The sequence below is a fragment of the Staurois parvus genome, unplaced genomic scaffold (genome assembly GCF_062004578.1).
Source record: "Staurois parvus isolate SC_StPar_1 unplaced genomic scaffold, SC_StPar_1.0 ptg003391l, whole genome shotgun sequence".
Lineage (NCBI taxonomy): Eukaryota > Metazoa > Chordata > Amphibia > Anura > Ranidae > Staurois > Staurois parvus.
Window position 1 is genome coordinate 27,501 of NW_028321187.1, and position 22,464 is coordinate 49,964.

General features: G+C 48.7%; 1 pseudogene across 1 annotated transcript in view; it reads left to right on the plus strand.

Annotated features, from left to right (window-relative positions):
• Positions 1-21,696, plus strand: part of LOC149428220 (ras and Rab interactor 3-like) — a 39,868-nt pseudogene extending 18,172 nt beyond the window's left edge. Inside the window, exons 5-10 of the transcript XR_016310836.1 lie at positions 1,652-1,743; positions 10,783-12,699; positions 15,191-15,499; positions 18,372-18,503; positions 20,153-20,316; positions 21,022-21,696. The product of XR_016310836.1 is annotated as a ras and Rab interactor 3-like (transcript). The remainder of the gene's footprint in view (positions 1-1,651; positions 1,744-10,782; positions 12,700-15,190; positions 15,500-18,371; positions 18,504-20,152; positions 20,317-21,021) is intronic.
• Positions 21,697-22,464: the final 768 nt, after the last annotated feature.

The window sequence follows — 22,464 nt, forward strand, 5'->3', positions numbered from 1 at the left end:
ATGTTGTAGCAACCAGTCTGCCCATTCTCCTCTGACATCAACAAGGCATTTTCCTCCACACAACTGTGGGGTCCGGGGAGAGCGGATATAGTGAATGCGGGGTCCGGGGAGAGCGGATATAGTGAACGCGGGGTCCGGGGAGAGCGGATATAGTGAATGCGGGGTCCGGGGAGAGCGGATATAGTGAATGCGGGGTCCGGGGAGAGCGGATATAGTGAATGCGGGGTCCGGGGAGAGCGGATATAGTGAATGCGGGGTCCGGGGAGAGCGGATATAGTGAATGCGGGGTCCGGGGAGAGCGGATATAGTGAATGCGGGGTCCGGGGAGAGCGGATATAGTGAATGCGGGGTCCGGGGAGGGCGGATATAGTGAATGCGGGGTCCGGGGAGGGCGGATATAGTGAATGCGGGGTCCGGGGAGGGCGGATATAGTGAATGCGGGGTCCGGGGAGGGCGGATATAGTGAATGCGGGGTCCGGGGAGGGCGGATATAGTGAATGCGGGGTCCGGGGAGGGCGGATATAGTGAATGCGGGGTCCGGGGAGAGCGGATCTGGTGAATGCGGGGTCCGGGGAGAGCAGATCTGGTGAATGCGGGGTCCGGGGAGAGCGGATCTGGTGAATGCGGGGTCCAGGGTTTAGTAACACTTTAAGTGGCACTCAATGTTCTCATCTATACAGGTTGAAGGGCTCCAGGTTGTGTGTTTGGTACAGGGGACACTGGTTTTTAAGTGTCCTTTTGACAGTAGTAAGTCCTGGTTTGGGTCCTGGAACCAGCAGGCTTTGTGGAGACTTGGGAGGGGTGAGGGGATGGTGCAGGTTTTCCATGATGGGGAAGGTATGCACAGCCCTTTTTATAAGTTGGGGGTTTGCAATAGTTCAGGGTTCCATCCTCCCCGGGGGGGGGGTCCTTGTGGCTGAGGTATGATAGTCTGCATGAAAACCTATGAAGAGCATGAGCAGACCAAGATAGCCAATAGACTGAAGTTAAACCTTTGAGCTGATATGGAAGAGCGATGCTGAAGGGGGGGAACCCTCTTTGATGATGTATTAATTTAATAAAAACTGGTGAGAACTCCTAAATGAAAGGACTGTTGAGTGGCTGAGTTCTTGGGAGCACAACCTGGTGCTAGTCCTCCCCTAGCGAATATAGAAATTTTACCTCAAATGCTTTAAAATGTTGTCAAATATTGGGCTCAATTCACAAAGTTTTTAACACCAGCTGAAGGCACACTATTTTTCCCCATGTGACTGTAAATTTCAAAACGCCATTGGACTCCATTGAAAATAGCGGTCACTTTTTTGAAAACGATCGTATTGATCTTGTTGTGTTGACTTTGTAAATAGCCCCTAATAATCGGATTATTTCAGACCGCACCCTTAATGCCCTTTGTGGCCGATTCCTTTCTTCTCACAGAAGCATTCAGTCACCTCTACCTAGTCCATAGCGAGGTCGGTGACTTCTACTTTTTGTGCAGAAATCTTGTGGTTTTGGCGTTTCATTGTCATGTTTTGACACTTCCTGTTTTTATTGTGTGATCTTTGCAGAGAACTTTTATTTTGTAGAATGTTTCCACCTAATTCGTGACGTAACCGAGCAAATGTGTAACCGGTGGATCTAATTCTCAGGGGTTCTCTTTTTTTTTTTCCAGAGATATTTTACAGTCTCCACTGCGGCTTCCATACGTCATATCCAGAGCCCAAACCTTGAAGGACCTTGAAACTCTTTCCAACCTCGGGTCAGGTAAACCCATTATGTGACTTTTAGATCAACTGGCGGTCTGTGAGACTGAAATGTCCGACAAAGTGCAATCATTGACTAGGCAGAAGACCAAAAGGATGACTGTGACTAATCTCATCTTGGTATAAGAGGGGGAGGGGGGATTCCTTCCTGACTTCCCAAACTGATAAAGATTGATAGGTGGAAGGGTGAAGATGGGTGGATGGGCTACTTCCTAGCACAAATACCCCCCCCCCCCAATCTCCCTTCCCAGCAGGCGCTTCCCAAACTGATAAAGATTGATGGGTGAAACTGGTGGTTGGGTGAAGACTGTGAATGGGCTACTTCCTAGCACAAATCCCCCCCAGTTCATCCCTACTTGCACAAATCCCCCCCCCCCCCATCTCCCTTCTCAGCACACACCTCCCAAACTCATAAATATTGGTGGAAGCAAGATAATTTGGTGGAAGCGAGAAGATTGGTGGATAGGCTACTTCCTAGCACAAATTCCCCCCCCCTCTCCCTTTTTTTTCAGCACACACCTCCCAAACTCATAAAGATTGGTGGAAGGGTGAAGATGGGTGGATAGGCTACTTCCTAGCACAAATCCACCCCCCACATCTCCCTGCTCAGCACACACCTCCCAAACTTATAAAGATTGATGGGGGAAGACGGGTGGAAGGGAGAAGACGGGTGGATAGGCTACTTCCTAGCACAAATCCACCCCCCCCCCCCCACATCTCCCTGCTCAGCATACACCTCCCCAAACTGATAAAGATTGAGGGGAGAAGACGGGTGGAAGCGAAAAGACTGGTGGATAGGCTACTTCCTAGCACAAATCCCCCCCCCCCCCAATCTCCTTTCTGAGCACACACCTCCCAAACTCCTAAAGATTGGTGGAAGCGAGAAGATTGGTGGAAAGGCTACTTCTTAGCATAAATCCACCCCCCCCATCTCCCTTCTCAGCACACACCTCCCAAACTGATAAAGATTGATGGGTGAAGCTGGTGGTTGGGTGAAGACTGTGAATGGGCTACTTCCTAGCACAAATCCCCCCCAATTCATCCCTACTTGCACAAATCCCCCCCCCCCCCCATCTCCCTTCTCAACACACACCTCCCAAACTCATAAAGATTGATGGGAAGACGGGTGGATAGGATACCTCCTAGCACAAATTCCCCCCCCCCCCCCACATCTCCCTTCTCGGCACACACCTCCCAAACTGATAAAGATTGATGGGAGAAGCTGGTGGTTGGGTGAAGACTGTGAATGGGCTACTTCCTAGCACAAATCCCCCGCAATTCATCCCTACTTGCACAAATCCCCCCCCCCCCCCCATCTCCCTTCTCAACACACACCTCCCAAACTCATAAAGATTGATGGGAAGACGGGTGGAAGCGAGAAGACGGGTGGATAGGATACCTCCTAGCACAAATCCACCCCCCCCCCCCCCCACATATCCCTTCTCAGCATACACCTCCCCAAATTGATAAAGATTGATGGGAGAAGACTGGTGGAAGCGCTACTTCCTAACACAAATTCCCCCCCCCCCCCCAATCACCCCTACTTGCACATCACCCCCAGCACAAATCCTCTCCCCCCTCCAAATTCTGCCTTCTAACATAAATCGTAAGCCACTGCACCCCCAAATTTGCTCTTCCCACTACAAATCCAATGCCCCCTTTTTAGCACATATCCCCCCCCCCCCAACCCCACTATCTGACCACTTTGCCACTTCTCCCTCCCCCTCCCTAGTACAAATACTCTCAACCTCAGCACAAATGTTTGTTACTCTGAAGGTGCAGTCACTACTCCTGCCAGCTTGTAGGTAGGAACTCTCCACACCGTGCGCCCCCCCCCCCCCACGACACATGATACCACAGCACCCAGGGCAGCCATCCCTCCTGCCCACCCCTTGTCCCTGCCCAGGATATCTCCATCGTACATCAAACCCTTCTACACATGGTGCTGAAGCAGCTGGGGGATGGCGGTGGGGTGGATAGCGTGGGGTGGATGGAGTGGCAACACTCATACAAGAATAGGCCGCCAGCACACCTTCGTCTTCTGCAATGGAATCCTCTTTGACGTTCGTTTAGCATGTCATAAGCGTCATTTGTACACTGAACGAACGTTTGTAAAGATGATCTGATTGCAGGAGATTGAGGCGTACTGGCGACATTCTCTTATCATGTTACACAGAAGTTTGCTTTCAGTGAAGCTTTGGCAATTGTGATGGGGAAATGTTGTATCATGACCTAGATATGTGCCGGAGAGCATGTCCTCGGAGTGTGGCGGGGGAGCATGTAATCTCATGGACCTATTCCTGCCCCACATAGTCTGGCCCCCCTTGGACTCACTGAGTTGCTATGAGCTTGGGATTCTCCACTGAGCTCCAATACAAAGCATGCATGGGAGGCCCCCGGCCTGGCCTAACTATCAGCACCCAGTAGCCTCTTCCATAGCTCCCTTCCATAGCTCCCTTCCATAGCTCCCTTCCATAGCTCCCTTCCATACCTTCCAAGATGTCCCCAGTCTTGAAGGGTGAGGGGCAGCCAATGTTGCTCAACCCAGAAGATTGAGATGTGGACCCAAGTGGCTCCGTGTCATGATGCAGGGAGCAGCACTGATGTCCTCCCTGCACCATCAAGGACCACTCATCACTGGAGAAGATCAGAAGAGTAAAAGGACCCAGCATGTTTTGGGGGGGGGGGGGGGGGAAGGCAAATGCATATAGAGTACTGTGCAAAAGTTTTAGGCAGGTGTGAAAAAATGCTGCAAATTAAGATGGCTTTCAGAATTCGTATAGCTGTATTTTTCAGCATTGAGGACACCATTGATCAGGTAACGTTGAGGACTGTAGATGCAGTCAGCCATGGAAACTTAATGCAGCAGATGAAAGACTCCTCATGCTTACTCCCCTTCCATGTAGGAATATGACCAGCAGTGCCATTAGCAGATAACTGGCGGAAACCAGTAAGACCCAGGTACACCCATCTACTGACCGGAGAAGTCTGGCCACAAGTGGTATTTATGGAAGAACTGGAGCCAAAAAGCCAAACCTCTGACGTGGACACAAGGCTTAGTGATTGGAAAGCATAGAAACTGGGGGTGCAGAAAAATGGCAGCAGGTGCTCTGGACTGATGAGTCCCAATGTGAAATAGTTGGCTGTAGCAGGAGGCAGTTTTTTTGTCAAAGGGCTGGAGAGCGGTACAATAATGAATGTCTGCAGGCAATTGTGAAGCATGGTGGAGGTTCCTTGCAAGTTTGGGGCTGCATTTATGCAAATGGAGTTGGAAATTTGGACAGGATCAATGGTGTCCTAAATAATGGGAAATATGGGCAGATACTTCTCCATCATGCCATTCCATCAGGGAGGTGTGTGACTGGCCCAGGGGCGGACTGACCATTTGGAAACTTGGGCGCTGCCCGAGGGCCCGGGGTCAGTAGGGGGCCCCATGAGATGCCCCTGGTATTTTTTTTTTTTCTTTTTTTTTTCATAGGCTTTTTTGAGTTTGGGCAAGGACACACGTGCCCCATGATCCCCTATTGCCCGGGGTCTACATAAGTTGTCAGTCCGCCCCTGGACTGGCCCCAAATTTATTCTGCAGCAGGGCAACCACCCAAAGCATACAGCTAATGTCATCAAGAATGTCGTCCGCGTGAAGAACAAGGAGTCCTGGAAGTGATGGTTTGGCCCCGACAGAGCCCTGATCTCAGCATCATGGAGTCTGTTTGGGATGACATGAACACACAGAAGGACTGGAGGTGGCCGACATCCACAGAAGATCTGGGCTTAGTTCTCCAAGATGTACAGAGAACAACCTACCTACCGAGTTCCTTCACTGATCTACCTAGAAGAAGGCAAAGGGCGGTCACCCAGATATTGATTGGATTTCTCTTCATTTACTTTCCATTTTGTTAGTTGCTTAAAATAAACTATTAACACTTCGATTTCTGAAAGTATTCTTCATTTACAGCAATTCTTCACACCTGCCTAAAACTTTTGCACAATAATCTGTGTGTGTATATACGGTATATATTCATAAAATCTCGTCCGTGGATCTGTTTGATGAATCTACTAGGGGCAGGGCGGGGGGGGAGGGGAGGGTGTCAGCAGATAGGTGACCATAGTGGTGGAGAGTCTGATGGGAATGGTGATGTACCAAGATTTGGCTCAGAGACCTCGATTTTTTCTGCAGAAGTTCCACATGCATAAGAATGTATTAAATAATCTACGGAACTTCCGCATTTATACTCAATGTTGAGTAATTTAGTTTTTTTCCCTTCAGTACGTCAGTTTGCTCGGAGTCCTCCTCTTCTCAGTAAGATCACCTTATTGGCTGCTGTGTCAAAGCCTTCCAGACATGTTTCGTCACGTTACCCAGAAGTTCTCTTGCAGAAAAGCTTTGGCAGTTGTGATGGTGTCACCGCCGGGTGACCACAGGAGCTCCTACTAAATGAATATCGACCAATCAGAAGTGTCACCTGTAACAATTCATTTGTGCTTAACCACTTGAGCTCTGGAAAGTTTTTTTTTTTTTTTTTTTTTTTGCTGTTCAGTACTGCACTACTTTTTTGCTGGTGATTGTGCAGTCATGCAACACTGTACCCAAATGTTTATAATTTGATTCACACAAATAAGAGCTTTCTTATGGTGGTATTTGATGTGGGTTTTTAATTTCTTATGATATACATGAAAAAAGTCTGAAAATGTTGGAAAAAAACCCCTGATATTTTCAGGTTAAGATGGTGATCAGCGACTTTTATAGTGGGACTGTGATAGTGTGGCGGGATATCTGGCGCCTGGGCCGGTGCTAGATTTGTGCCCTAGGCAAAGACCAGCTACTTCACCCCCCTCAAAATTACCCTTCCCAGCACAAATCCTTCCTCCTCACCCAAATCCCCTATCCTAGTCCAAATTCCCCCTCCTAGAACCAATCCCCCTCCAGCATCACTCCTTTTCCTTAAACCACCCACCTAGGACAAATCCCTCCTCCTAGTATAACCCCCTCCAAATTACCCTTCCCAGCACGATCTTTACTCCCCACCCAAATCCCTATCCTAGCACAAATCCACCCCCAATCCTCCCTTCTAGCACAACCCCCCCATCCCCTCTCCTAGCACAAATCCACCCCCAAATCCTCCCTTCTAGCACAACCCCCCATCCCCTCTCCTAGCACAAATCCACCCCCCCCCCCAATCCCGCTCCCAAACACAAGTCTCCCCCCATCCCCTCTCCTAGCACAAATCACCCCCCCCCCAAATCCCGCTCCCAACACAAGTCTCCCCCCATCCCCCTCTCCTAGCACAAATCACCCCCCCCAATCCTCTTTCCTAACACACATCCTCCCCATCCCCTCTCCTAGCACAAATTCCCCCCCCCCCAAGCACACCCACCCAATATCCCCTCCTAGCACAAATCCCCCCCCCCCCATCCTCTAGCACAACCCCATCCCAATCCCCTCTCCTAGCTCAAATCTCCCCTAATTCTCTTTCCTAACACAAATCCCCCCAATCCCCTCCTAGAACAAATCCTTCCTCCCCACCCAAATCCTCTATCCTAGCACAACCACCCCCCCCCCCCAGCACATCTGCTCCCAATCATGCCTCCTAGACAAAGTCCCCCTTCCCCAATCCCCCTCCAAACACAAGTCTCCCCCTATCCCCCTCTCCTAGCACAAATTCCTCCCAACCCCCCTTCCTAACACAAATCCCCCTCCTAGCACACCCACCCACCCAATCCTCCCTTCTAGCACAACCCCCCCTCTCCTAGCACAAATTCCCCTAATCCACCACCTAACAAAAATCCCCCCCCAATCCTCTTTCCTAACCACACATCCCCCCCAATCCCCCTCCTAGAACAAATCCCCCTCCTAGCATCACTCCTCTTCCTTTAACCCCCCCCCCCCCCACCTAGACAAATTCCCCCAAATCCCTACTCTAGCTAAACTCCCTCCAAATTACCCTTCCCAGCATATAATCCACCTTACCCAAATCCCCCCAAAGCCCATCCCAGAACCCCCTAGATCCAGCCATGGCGCAGAGTAGGGAAACCATAATAATAAATTCCGTATCAGAGCTACTGTATGTATTAAAATAGAAAAGAATTGCCAGCATGCTGGTGTTTATTGCAGAAAATACATGCTTTGTAAAAGCATCTTATCTGCCTTCTTTAGGATGTACTCTGAGCTGTGCATGCGACGCTCGGAGCGCATTCTCAGCATGCCTTGGTGTGGGGGGGGGGATGAACTCCCATACCTGTACAAGGGCGTTGCATCATCCCGGCCCAACCAGTCAAGGCGGCTAAAAATCCTGAACCTGAAGAAGCCCAGGCCACGGCGCCAGCGAGGGAGGTGTCGGCGGGGAGTATAGTTTTTTTGCTTTAATATGCCATTTCAGTTTTAGGTGGATGCGGGTTCTCTGGTGGGGAAGGGTTGGACCCCAAAGTGGAGATTTCCTCTCACTTCCTGTCCTTGTGTCCTCCTATGGGGACACGTATGGTAGTGTAAGCCTGATAGAGGACCTTTTACTGTTCCAAATACGCAGATGGAATTTATTTATCAGGGCGGTCTTAACTGAAAAAGGATTTGTATGTTCTGTCAATCCAGTCCTAAGATTTAGACAGCTCTGCCACAGAGCACAGCCAGGTGGATGACAACCCCTTTTCTCTGTTGCAGTTACTCTAGAAGAGATTCAGTAGATTCCTCGCTTCACCCCCCCCCCCCCCCAGGCTGTGATTGAGCAGTGAAAAGAGAAGCAATAGACTGAAGAGGTCCTCCCTCTGCTCACTCTCTTCTCTGCTCTTGACTGAATGCTTCTTTAGTACTGTGGTGTCCAAACTATGGCTGGGGGTCAGGTGTGGCCCTTTGATTACTTATATCAGGCCCTTTGGGCAACTATTCTTTTTACTGATAGGGGGCACTAATCCTCCCACTGACACCAACAGCAGGGCAGGAAGTCCTGCACTGACACCAATTATGAGGCACTTTTCCTTCCAAGGCACCAACAATGGGGCACTATTCCTTCCCCTGACACCAATGATTGGGCACTAGTCTTTCCACTGACACTAATTATTAGGCACTATTTCTTCACTGACACCAGCAATGGGGCACTATTTCTCCCACTAACACCAGTGATGGGGTACTATTATTATTCCTTCCTCTGACACCAATGGTACACTAGTCTTTCCACTGACATCAATTATGAGGCACTATTCCTTAACTGATACCATTTATGAGACAATATTCCTTCCAAGGCACCAATTACAGGTCACTATTCTTCCCACTGACACAAAAGATGGGGAACTATTACTATTCCTTCCCCTGACACCAATGATGGGGCCCTATTTCCTCCCACTGATACCAATGATGGGGCACTATTCCTTCCCTGACACCAATGATGGGCGCTTTTCCCTCCCACTGACACCAATGATGGGGCGCTATTCCTTCCCCTGACACTAATGACGGTGCGCTATTCCTTCCCCTGACACCAATGACGGTGCGCTATCCTTCCCCTGACACCAATGACGGTGCGCTATTCCTTCCCTGACACCAATGACGGTGCGCTTTTCCTCCCACTGACACCAATGACGGTGCGCTATTCCTTCCCCTGACACCAATGACGGTGCGCTATTCCTTCCCCTGACACCAATGACGGTGCGCTATTCCTTCCCCTGACACCAATGACGGTGCGCTATTCCTTCCCCTGACACCAATGACGGTGCGCTATTCCTTCCCCTGACACAAGGACGGTGCGCTATTCCTTCCCCTGACACCAATGACGGTGCGCTATTCTTTCCCCTGACACCAATGACGGTGCGCTATTCTTTCCCCTGACACCAATGACGGTGCGCTATTCCTTCCCCTGACACCAATGACTGTGCGCTATTCCTTCCCCTGACACCAATGACGGTGCGCTATTCCTTCCCCTGACACCAATGACGGTGCGCTATTCTTTCCCCTGACACCAATGACGGTGCGCTATTCTTTCCCCTGACACCAATGACGGTGCGCTATTCTTTCCCCTGACACCAATGACGGTGCGCTATTCTTTCCCCTGACACCAATGACGGTGCGCTATTCTTTCCCCCTGACACCAATGACGGTGCGCTATTCTTTCCCCTGACACCAATGACGGTGCGCTATTCTTTCCCCTGACACCAATGACGGTGCGCTATTCTTTCCCCTGACACCAATGACGGTGCGCTATTCTTTCCCCTGACACCAATGACGGTGCGCTATTCTTTCCCCTGACACCAATGACGGTGCGCTATTCTTTCCCCTGACACCAATGACGGTGCGCTATTCTTTCCCCTGACACCAATGACGGGGCGCTATTCTTTCCCCTGACACCAATGACGGGGCGCTATTCTTTCCCCTGACACCAATGACGGGGCGCTATTCTTTCCCCTGACACCAATGATGGGGCACTATTCCTCCTACTGATACCAATGATGGGGCACTATTCCTCCTACTGACACCATAATGGGGCACTATTCCTTCCACTGACACCAATGATGGAACACTGCTTACTCCCACTAATGCCAGAACATTTTGTACTGTCAAGGGCCACAGTCCAGCCCCCTAAAGTCCAGACGACCGTAAACTGGCCCTTTTGATTAGAACGTTTGGAGATCCCTTCTTTAGCACATTTGGAAATCGAATGCTCTCAGGCTATAGGCTCTGCATATCGAATGTGAGAATGGAAAAATACTGTTATGGCCACTAGGTGGCATTGACCATTATGGGAAATAAGCTGTTCATCATCACCTAGTGGTCATAATGTGGTGTTTTAACCAATGGAGACTGCGAGTAAGCGGGCATGGTCCATTTTGTTACCATCAATAACCCGACCCTGTGAAATGCCATGCAGCCTTCACTAGAGGGCATGTACAGAAGTTGCTTCAAAGAGGCTGCAGTTGATCAGCAGCACTGAGATGGAAGCAAATATGAAAACAAAAAAGGCAAAATGTTGATGCACAGTGCAGACAAACTTTTTTTTTTTAATAATCTAGTGATTTTAGATAGACTGACTCTGTCTTTCTGTTTTGTTTTTTTGCACAGGATTCTGGGACTCTTCATAAGAGGCAGAAGAAGCTCACTCATTCCTCATCCCTGGTAAATCAGCGTCTTGTGGCCGTCTGCGGAGTGGAGAGGCCTCTGATGCACCGAGTGACTGTGCCTGTGAAATCGAGCTCTTGGCCGAAAGTGGCAAACTGTGGTTTGTAAATCCTATTTTTATCGAGGAATGTGGCAACACACAGGCCTGTGATCAACTTCCTCAACAAACTGTGTTGCAAAGGCCGACGTTCAGCTCCCCAAAGTTGTTTACAGGAGACCTCCTCCACCGCCTCCTCCGTTACATAAGCCTCCCCTTCCGTCTGTTCCTCCTTCTGCGCCTCCCCCAGATTATACTTCCACATTCACACTCACCAACGTTAAGTTCTCCTGAGATTTCCTCTCCTACGCCTTCAAGCTTCTCTGACCAAAGTCTGAGCTCTCCTTCTCAAACTGAGACTCTACCATCGCCTTCTGGCGAAGCTCCTTCAGATGAGCCTGTTTCTCAATGTTCTCTCAACTAGTTCACCTTCAGATGGACCTCTTCCTCTGAATTCTGCCCTGGACACCCCAGCTGTTCTGTCTCTGGCTTCTTCATCCTCTTCTTCTGTTGCTCCTGCAGTGGATCATCTCACGTTATGTTGCTCTAGTGACCCATCTTCTTCTGAAACGAACCCCTTAGAACTTGAACGTCCTCCTACTTCTCTTAATTCTCCACCAGCTGAATCTTCTTGTCTTGAATGTAAGACGGATGCATCTCTTTCCTCATCGGCTCCTACAGACTTGAACCAGGCAGGCGAATCTGCTGAGAGGTCTTCTGCCATCGAGGGGTCTTCTGCCATCGAGGGGTCTTCTGCCATCGAGGGGTCTTCTGCCATCGAGGGGTCTTCTGCCATTGAGGGGTCTTCTGCCACCGATGATCATATGGTTGAGAAGCCTTCTGCAGATATGAGAATCAGCAATTCAGAAGAGAAGAAAGACGTTCCAGGAAATAATGCGCATCCAGAAGCATCTCCAGTTCGGACTCCAGTTCGCCTCCCACCTGCTGTCCCAAAAAGGAGACCTTCTGGGAAAGTTCCAGAGAATGCATCCAATGTTTTTTCAGTAAAACACAATGCAGGGGAAAAACTAAGTTCACCATCTTCTGAGCACAAGAACAGTATGCCACAAGTTAAGCCAATGACGAAAAAAGCTGAGGCTCACAGAGGAAGCAATGAAAATGTACAACAAAGAAGGTCGGCTCTCCTGTACATCAACAAAATTGGCAGACGGGAGAAAAATGCCTCCTGTCCCGCCACCACGAGTGAAGAAATTGTCTTCCAAGTATTCCTCTGCCAAGCTGCTCAGCAGAAACCAGATCCAAAAAGGCTCTCTGAGCCCCAACAATCTTCCAAGACTTCTGAAGTCCACCAAAGTGTCAAAATCCAGGATAAAAAAGGACAGAAAAAAAGTTCAACGTCCGAAGACCTGAAGGGTTCAGATTCGTCTTTGAATTCGCCGATGAGTGGACCAAATACTCCTGTGTCCAATCCCGAGATGGATTCCAATTCTGCCAGCAGTGCAGATGAGGACTGTGAAAGGCCACTGGTGCTTCCCTCAAAAAGTCCCATTCATTTATGCTGGACAGGGCCAAAAACAGGTTGTCCATTGTGGCCATCACCAACGTCTTTTCGGCGTTCATGTCTGCAGACCGGAAACTGCAGAAAAGGATTACGGAACTGGCTCACGACAAAGACTCCTACTTCGGGAATCTGGTGCAGGACTATAAAGCCTATAGTTTGGAGATGATGGCCAAGCAGAGATCCAGCACAGAGATGCTGCAGGAGATACGGCTCATGATGACCCAGCTGAAGAGTTACTTAGTTCAGAGCACCGAGCTGAAGTCCATGGTGGATTATAATCTATACACGGATGATAAAATAGGTAAGAAATGATTCCTTTAGAGTTGATTTGTACCCTGGAATGTATACTTCTATAGAGCTGCATCTAAAAGTAGAACTAAAGGCAAAACTTTTTTTCATGGTGGATAGAGTAAGGGTTTGGGAAGGGTGTCCTCTATTTCCCATTGGGGATAATTCCCTTCACCTCCTGTTCCATAGTCAAAACAGGAAGGAAGAGGCAACCCCCCCCCCCCCCCCCCCCCCAAGTAAAGCGAGCCTCACCGGAACGGTTGCCTCCCATTGGAAGGTTTCTCCTCTATTCTTGTTTTGATGAGAACCCAAAATTTTGTGTTTCCTTTGACTTTTGGTGATAGTGGCCTCCAGGACAAAATAGAGGATAAATCTTCCTATTGGGGATACAGGCAGCAAAAAAAAAACTTGACGGGTTCTAAAGATCTCCTCACTCATCTAAAACTATCTGATCATGTGAGGACTGTGATTGGCTGTCACGGTGGTCACATGATCGACAGCCCATCTCGTTTATCTCCTGATCATTAATAGAGACCGGTCTATGACTGCTCGGCCACTATGCTGTCAGACAGAAGAGAAACTTTGACCATCTATGGATGCGTATGCATGACGTGTGGATATTAAACATTTGTTTTGGAAGGATTTTGGAAAATTAGTAGCCCTTCCTGGGCTTCAGAGATATATACACTCTTTGCCCTCACTTCCTGTCCTGGTGACAACCTTTTACCCAGCAGGAAGTGAGGGAAACTCTCCAACAGCAAACCAGACAAATGATAATGCTTTTCCTTCATAGAGTAGAGAAAAACTAGAATCCCTTTCACGTTTCTATTAGATTGTGTCCCTGCAGGAGATATCCCCTAACTTCCTGTCTAGTAAAAAGTCATTGTCGGGGACGTCCGTAAGAACAGAAGTTCAGATCCTTACCCCACTCTTTTCAAAACGTTGAAGAGATTTCTCATCACTTCATGTCCTGGCAGGAATTGAGGGGAAATTTCCCCAGTAAGGACAGAAATAAAATCTCAAAGCAGTACTGGGACAAGGGTTGGGCAGGAGGGGAGGCTGCCCTGGGCGCTGTGCTATGATGCAAGGTGGGGGGCACCTCTAGGAGATTGGGGGGGGGGGGGAAGGGATTTGTGTTGGAAGGGGGAACTTGGGGTTTGGCAGGGGGTAAGAATTCATCTAGGAGGGGAGATGTGTGGAGTGGTAATTTGGGAGAATTTGTGTTGGGAGGGGAAAGGGGATTTGTGCTGGGAGGGGGATTTTGGTGGGGTTTGTGCTAGAAAAGGTAATATGGTGGTTGGGGGAGGAGATGTTTACTAGGTGGGATTTTTTTTTGGAGGTGGGAGGATTTATGCTAGGAGGGAGAATTGGGGGAGGGGAATTTGTGCTAGGAGGGGGGATTTGGAATGGGGGGGAGATGATTTGTGCTCAGAGGGAAAACTTGAGGGGCAGAGAATTTGTTCTAGGAAGGGAAATCCTTTTTTTTTAATTTTTTTTTTTTCTTTGGGGGGGGGGGTGATGGGGGGCACATTGGGAGAGGGGATTTGAGCTGGGGGGAATGGGGGGGGGCAAAGATTTGTTCTGGGAGGGGAGATTTGAACAGGGGGAGGATTTGTACTAGGAGGAGGAGAAAATTATGCTCAGGGGGTAAGCATACAGATTAGTGCTTCATTGTTTTTTTGGAGGGGGGGGTGCATCACTTCCTCTCCTGACAGGAATTAAGGGGAAATCTCCCCAGTAAGGACAGGAATAACATATCAAAGCAGGACTGAGACAAGAGTTGGGCAGGAGGGGCAGCTGTGCTATGATGCGAGGTGGGGGGAACCGCAAGGAGATTGGGGGGGGGAAGGGATTTGTTTTGGAAGGGGGAACCTGGGGTGTGGTAGGTGGTAAGAATTCTTCTAAGAGGGGAGATTTGGGGGAATGGGGAAGGGGATTTGTGTTGGGTAGGGGAGGAAATTTTTGCTAGGAGGGGAATTTTTTTGGAGGGCTGTGTCCACACTGAATGGGTCAGCTGCTTGTTTTTTCCAGGGGTGAGGAGAAAGTTTATAGTCACCTGATCCTTCAACGCACTGGAAAATGGCGCTCCCCCATGGTCCAGCGGTGGACTGTTCCTGGACTATGGAGCCTGCTCTGGCTTGATGACGCCAGGAACAGTCCACTACTCAAGACTGCTGGAGCACGGGGGTGCCGGACCAATCTTCTGCTGGGAGGGTTAGGTAAGTATATCTCCGTTCCCCTCTGCCATAGACAACAGTTAACCTGTGAAGTGCGGGTGCAGCCCCAATACATGGGAAAACTTTTTTTTTGCCCGGAGTTGGGCTTGGAAGAAAAGTAGTGAAGCAAGGTTGGGGTGACCACCTTGGACCGCCTTGGAACCTTTTTAAAGTCAACAATGGCTGTTCCCCAAAGGCAAACTAGTGAAGAAAGCACAGATCTCATGTAATTACACACAAACATTTTCCGCTGGTAATTTCCACTGCTCTTCCATGTTCCCACCACAGACGCCATTGTGGAGGCGGCTCTGTGCAAGTGCGTCCTGAAGCCCCTCAAGGCCCCCATTGAACGTTACCTCAGGGAGATCCACGAGAAGGACGAATCATTGAGACTCCTGACTGAGAACCAGCTGGTCATCCAGGACATGACCACCACCGACCTGGGCGTCACCACCAGTGTGCCAGACAGCGGCGTGATGGAGAAGATTATCCAGAAGTTCGGGACCATGCACAAGACCTACTCACCAGAGAAGAAGATCACCTACCTGCTGAAGGCATGCAAACTCATCTACGACTCAATGGCCACAGGGAACCCAGGTAGGTGGTCTGTCCTGGGCAAAAATCTATTTTAATGTCCTCTTCCCATATGTGTTCTCTATTCCTGCTGTCATGACCATGTTACAAATGTCGTTCTTTGTACTTCCGGAAGGGTTGGTAACCTGTTTGACCCAACTAATTTGACTAATCCCAGGGGTGCCAGGGCAGCTGATTTTTTTTTTTTTTAAATTCCCTTACCATGACTTCTTCTGCACTGTCTGTGTGGAGGTGGCCACCTTGGTATGGTTTTACTTCCTGGTGTGATCGCGGTCCCCTGATGGCTAGTGGGGTAATGATGAAAAAGTTAAAACACTAAGCCTGTGCTCCAAGATGGCTCTGCCCAACGCGATGACGTCCTGAAACGCTGCCCACCCGATGCGTTGCGTCCATCCTGGACTTTCTCAAAAGTTCAATGAGTAAAGAGCAGCAGAGAAGGAGAGGAAGCATTGAATGCAGTGAATGAAGCAAATTCGGGGAGATTCTTGTACTACAGGTCTTCCCAGGTACAGCTTCCTCTCCAGGAAGGAGAACAGCGATCAGTACCATAGTGACATCCAGGGGCGGACTGACAACTCATGGGGCCCCTGGGCAATAGGGGATCATGGGACCCCTGTGTCCTTGCCCAAACTCAAAAAAGCCTATGAAAAAGGTACCAGGGGCATCTCATGGGGCCCCCTACAGACCCCAGGCCCTCGGGCCCGAGTTTCCAAATGGTCAGTCCACCCTGGTGACATCACCGCATTATGGGCACTAATTATCATAGAAAACAAATAATTATTTACTAGCTCCATCTATTGGCTGGTATTTTCCTAACATTCTCTATCTGTATGCATTAAAAACATTCGACCTGGAGAGAAAATAGCCTAATAACGTTCAGGTTGACTTTTAAAGGTTGTACTCTTGGGTGCTCCAGAGACGCCGCGATAAAAGCAAGTGATCCTCCCAAACCTGAGCATTGCTTGCAGTGATTGGGCTGTTTCTGCTCCAGTTGAGGGTAGCAATCCTTCATTGTTGATTAGATCACAATCAGGGAATATATTTCTGGTGGCGTATGTTTGTGTTCCTGTCATTATACACGTCCTCTTCCCCACAACACAACCCCACAAACCGCTTCTTACACAAATTCTGTGAACAGTCACTGCTGACGTCATGTATGATGAGTGTTGGAACTCCTTATGCAATGGTTAGGGGTGAATTGACACAGCAGTGTCCCCTGCAGGAGCAGAGAGGGTAGTGCGGCTTTTCACTAGAATAGACTTTCAATAGATTCTATATTACAGTGCTCTGCACTTTGCCTTTATCCGGGCTTTGGGGCGCTGGCATTAGCAATAGGGACACTATTCCTCTCACTGACACCAATGATGGGGCGTTATTCCTGCTACTGACACCAGCGATGGGGCGTTATTCCTGCTACTGACACCAGCGATGGGGCGTTATTCCTGCTACTGACACCAGCGATGGGGCGTTATTCCTGCTACTGACACCAGCGATGGGGCGTTATTCCTGCTACTGACACCAGCGATGGGGCGTTATTCCTGCTACTGACACCAGCGATGGGGCGTTATTCCTGCTACTGACACCAGCGATGGGGCGTTATTCCTGCTACTGACACCAGCGATGGGGCGTTATTCCTGCTACTGACACCAGCGATGGGGCGTTATTCCTGCTACTGACACCAGCGATGGGGCGTTATTCCTGCTACTGACACCAGCGATGGGGCGTTATTCCTGCTACTGACACCAGCGATGGGGCGTTATTCCTGCTACTGACACCAGCGATGGGGCGTTATTCCTGCTACTGACACCAGCGATGGGCGTTATTCCTGCTACTGACACCAGCGATGGGGCGTTATTCCTGCTACTGACACCAGCGATGGGGCGTTATTCTGCTACTGACACCAGCGATGGGGCGTTATTCCTGCTACTGACACCAGCGATGGGGCGTTATTCCTGCTACTGACACCAGCGATGGGGCGTTATTCTGCTACTGACACCAGCGATGGGGCGTTATTCCTGCTACTGACACCAGCGATGGGTCACTATTCCTGCTACTGACACCAATGATGGGGTACCATTTCTCCGACTGACACCAGCGATGGGACACTATTCCTCCCACTGACACCAATGATGGGGCACTATTCCTGCTACTGACACCAATGATGGGGCACTAATCCTCCCACTGACACCAATGATGGGGCACTATTCCTCCCACTGATACCAATGATGGGACACTATTCCTCCCACTGACACCAATGATGGGGCACTATTCCTCTCACTGACACCAATGATGGGGCACTATTCCTCCCACTGACACCAATGATGGGGCACTATTCCTCCCACTGACACCAATGATGGGGCACTATTCCTCCCACTGACACCAATGATGGGGCACTATTCCTCCCACTGACACCAATGATGGGGCAGTATTCCTCCCACTGACACCAATGATGGGGCAGTATTCCTCCCACTGACACCAATGATGGGCCACTATTCCTCCCACTGACACCAATGATGGGCCACTATTCCTCTCAGTGACACCAGTGATGGGGCACTATTCCTCCCACTGATACCAATGATGCGGCACTATTCCTCCCACTGATACCAATGATGGAGCACTATTCCTCCCACTGACTCCAATGATGGGGCACTATTCCTCTCAGTGACACCAGTGATGGGGCGTTATTCCTAAGGCAGACAACTCATTGTGAATTAATGGGAACAAAAATCTAAGTTCTCTTTTTTATTGAAATGTTGCATTTATCTGGGAAGGACATTTCCCTGGGAGGGGGCTGGAAGGGGGGGGGCTATTATTTTCTATGGTGCAATTATTCCGCCATCCCAGATTTTGTGAATGAATTCTGTCCTCTCTGCAGGGAAGCCCCATGGAGCGGACGACTTCCTCCCAGTTCTGATGTACGTCCTGGCCCGCTGTGACCTCGTGGCTCTTCTCCTGGATGTAGAGTATATGATGGAGCTGATGGACCCTTCGCTGCAGCTGGGAGAAGGTAATGGCTGCTGCCTGATCTGAGCCACACTCGGGCCCCAGTTACACTAATGGTCATTTTGGTAGCCTAAATATTAATGTGGAATGAATGTTCCTTGCTAAAGAGCATTATTTTTATCGAGTTCTTATGGGTAAAGTTCCGTTGTGGCCAGGACAACTCTAGCTTTTCACACACGTTAGAATCAGCATTTTTAGCTGGAAAATTACAAATCCCCAAAATGTATAGATTTTCTGAAAGCCGGGCCCTTTAGAAGAAAATGGTGGTAGTATGACATGTTTTCCGTTAAAAAAAAAAAAAAAATGCACTAAAATGTCTTTTAGTGCACACAAACACAATAGAATACCCATTGTTTGGTAAAATATAAAAGATCGCTTCGAGCAAGTAGATACCAAAAGAACAAAAAACACCCCCCCTTCTTAAATGCCAGACAAGGCAGGGAGACCGTGGATGAGACTTTGTATGTGCCACTAAGAAATTACAAAAAAATGTAAAATATTCCAATTTTTATTTCATAAAAATTAAAAATAGTAAAGAGAATAGGAAGGAGGAAGGGGATAAAGTGGATGAAGGGGTGACAGGGACTCGGGACTGTCCCAAGTGATGGTGATAAGTTACCAATGCTGGCTGAGTTTAACGAGGGAAAGGAATACTTGATTTAAGGTCCTCAGATTGGGCTTCTCTGTGTACCTAAGACTGGGATGGGAACATTGGACTGTAAGCTCTTCATGGGCAAGAACTGATGTGAATTATTATATGTAATGATTCTCAGCCAAAGTTCTGTGGAACTCTGAGGTTCCTCCAAAACAGAGTTTCTCAACCAAGGTTCCATGAAATCCTAGGGTTCCTCCAGAACAGGCTTTCTCACCCAGGGTTCCTCCAGAACAGGCTTTCTCACCCAGGGTTCCTCCAGAACAGGCTTTCTCACCCAGGGTTCCTCCAGAACAGGCTTTCTCACCCAGGGTTCCTCCAGAACAGGCTTTCTCACCCAGGGTTCCTCCAGAACAGGCTTTCTCACCCAGGGTTCCTCCAGAACAGGCTTTCTCACCCAGGGTTCCATGAAACCCTAGGGTTCCTCCAGAGGTTGCTAGGGGTTCCTTGAGCTGTGGCTGATTGACTTGTTTTTTCATCTGATGGTATCTACATAATTCCAGGTCCGACACCACTTGGCAGAGCCAACACCATAACACCAATGACCTTTGTAGCTCTCAGTAAGGGTGGTATTTTGACCAACACTGTAGGGGAGACATTGTTCCCACTGACCACCATTGAATTCATTTTTGCAGGGGGTTCCTTGAGACCTAATAAATTGTTCCCACTGACCCCATTGAATTCATTTTTGCAGGGGGTTCCTTGAGACCTAATAAATTGTTCCCACTGACCACCAATGAATTCATTTTTGCAGGGGGTTCCTTGAGACCTAATACATTGTTCCCACTGACCACCATTGAATTCATTTTTGCAAGGGGTTCCTTGAGACCTAATAAATTGTTCCCACTGACCACCATTGAATTCATTTTTGCAGGGGGTTCCTTGAGACCTAATAAATTATTTAAAGGGTTCCTCTGAGATAAAAAGATTGAGAAAGGATGTTCTGTGTGTGTTCTTGTCATTTTGGCAATGACGTTTACACATTTTTTTTGTTCTTTTAGGTTCCTATTACCTGACCACCACCTACGGGGCTCTGGAGCACATAAAGAACTACGATAAGATTACAGTGACTCGGCAGCTCAGCCTCGAGGTCCAAGACTCCATCCATCGATGGGAGAGAAGACGGACGCTCAACAAAGCCAGGGTGTCTCGCTCCTCCATACAGGTAGGTTCCATTCATTGAGACTCCTGGACCCCGTATATACTGGTACCAACATTAACATCTCCTTAATGGCAAGAGCCGATAGCAAAAAATGTAAATGTTGATTTAATGACACATTGTAGAAAATGCCAATATTTTGACCTCTTCGCTTGGGACTGGTGACTCAATAGTGGATCTGCGCTGAGAGCATCATCCATCTCTGTTCTTGTACCCAAACTTTGAGACCGTGGGGTTGACTTGCTGAAAGGAAATAGGTGGTTCAATTTTGTAAGTGAATTTACCCCAGAGCCAGGAGCGGACTGATCATTTGGGAACTCGGGCACTGCCCGAGAGCCCGGGGTCAGTAGGGGGCCCCATGAGATGCCCCTGGTACCTTTCATAGGCTTTTTTGAGTGTGGGCGAGGACACAGGGGCCCCATGATCCCCTATTGCCCGGGGGCCCCATGAGTTTTCAGTCCGCCCCTGCCCAGAGCTTAGTGAATGTGGTGAAGTTTCACTTTGCAAAGAAAAACCACTCGTGTGTAACGAAAAAACCAGCATTTTTGCTCTTGCGCACGGTTGGATGGTGAGGCAACTTTTCTTGTAAAGTGAAATTTCCTTGCAAAGTGGGAGTTACGATTTCACAGCTGGATCTAAACTCTCTCTAACCCCAGTCTCAGTCCTCCCAGATGGACCAGTTCAATGACCAGATGTCCTTTCTTTTCCTAGGACTTCATCACAATTTCCTTTGAAGAGCTGGAGGTGAACACGAGGACCTTGGCCACCAAGCCAGACACGAGGGTGGCCCAGGTGCTGCAGCAGTGCGCAGAAAAATATGAGGTGTCCGACCCACAGAAATACGGCCTCTATGTGCTTGTCAACGAACAGTTTTACCGTCTTGCCAATGACTCGTTGCCGCAGCAGGTGAAATCTCGTCTGCTGAAGAATGACCAAAAATTGGACTTCCACTTCCTGTATAAGACGGCAGGTGACCAAGACACACCAGTGAAGGACCTGGACTTCCTCTAGCAACTTCACCATGAGATGGGTAACCATCGTACAAAACTGAGGGATGAGATGGTTCTGGCTGGTCCAAGCCATGTATTCACCTCTGTGTGCTGATCCCTATTGGGGCATTCCAGTCCTGAACGCCCAATACGCAAACAAAGCACAAAGATGCCCATTTTATGGAATCGAGAGGCAACGTTTCCCATCTGCAGTCTTTTTGGTAACATTTTAAACAATCCCGGAGTTTGAAACTGTATAAAAATGTATTATTGAAGACAAGGGCTGGGAGATTTTACCAATTTTTCCAAAAAGGACTTCTCTGCCAAAGAAGCAAATCAAGATATATTGTTCGGGAAAGCAACCTAGATTATCAATAAAGTTTATTTTATCTTGAAAGTGACATATTATTTGGACATATGAAGTGATATCCGTGTAGGTCAATATCGGAATGCAAGACGGCATGCTTGTTCCAGGTCTGTAACATTAAGACAGTACTTATTTTAGAGACATTTGTTGGAGTAGGGAAGGCTGAGTCCCTATCAGGTTTTTTCCTAGTCTGTGTCCCACTACGGAAATTTCACTTCACAGGACCAACGAGACTCCATTTACTGGGTACATAAGGAGATTGTCCTGTTTCAAATGTCCCTTTTATGCATTCACATACATCAAAAGACCCAGTCTGTCTGGACAATAGGGTTACTTGCTGACTTGGCACCATCCACAGGCAGCTTAACTCTTCAAAAGGACACAGACTTTTTTCCAAACACAATTTTACTTCATATAAATGAAGTACAGAGGAGGTTTTCAGTCTTTTAAAGCGTAAAAAAAACAGTATTGGTCTTCACAGAGACTGGGCTCAAGAAAGTTACTGACTGAGGGAACGTGGAATAAACAGGGAGGGTTTAGCTACAACTGAACTAACCTGCATTAAACAGGAGGGGAGGACAAACCTAATCGCATATGTAAACAGGTTGTAATGGCCCCAAACCACCAGTAGATAGCAGAATAATAGCAGCCATGGAAAAAATACATATAGTTGGGACAGAACAGAGTTAGTGAGCACTGTCCAGGGGCCTCAGGTGCATGGGGGGGCCCCAGGATAATCTTGCATTGCATTATACTTGTCAACTGTCCCAGATTTTTACTAAACTGTCCCGGGATGGC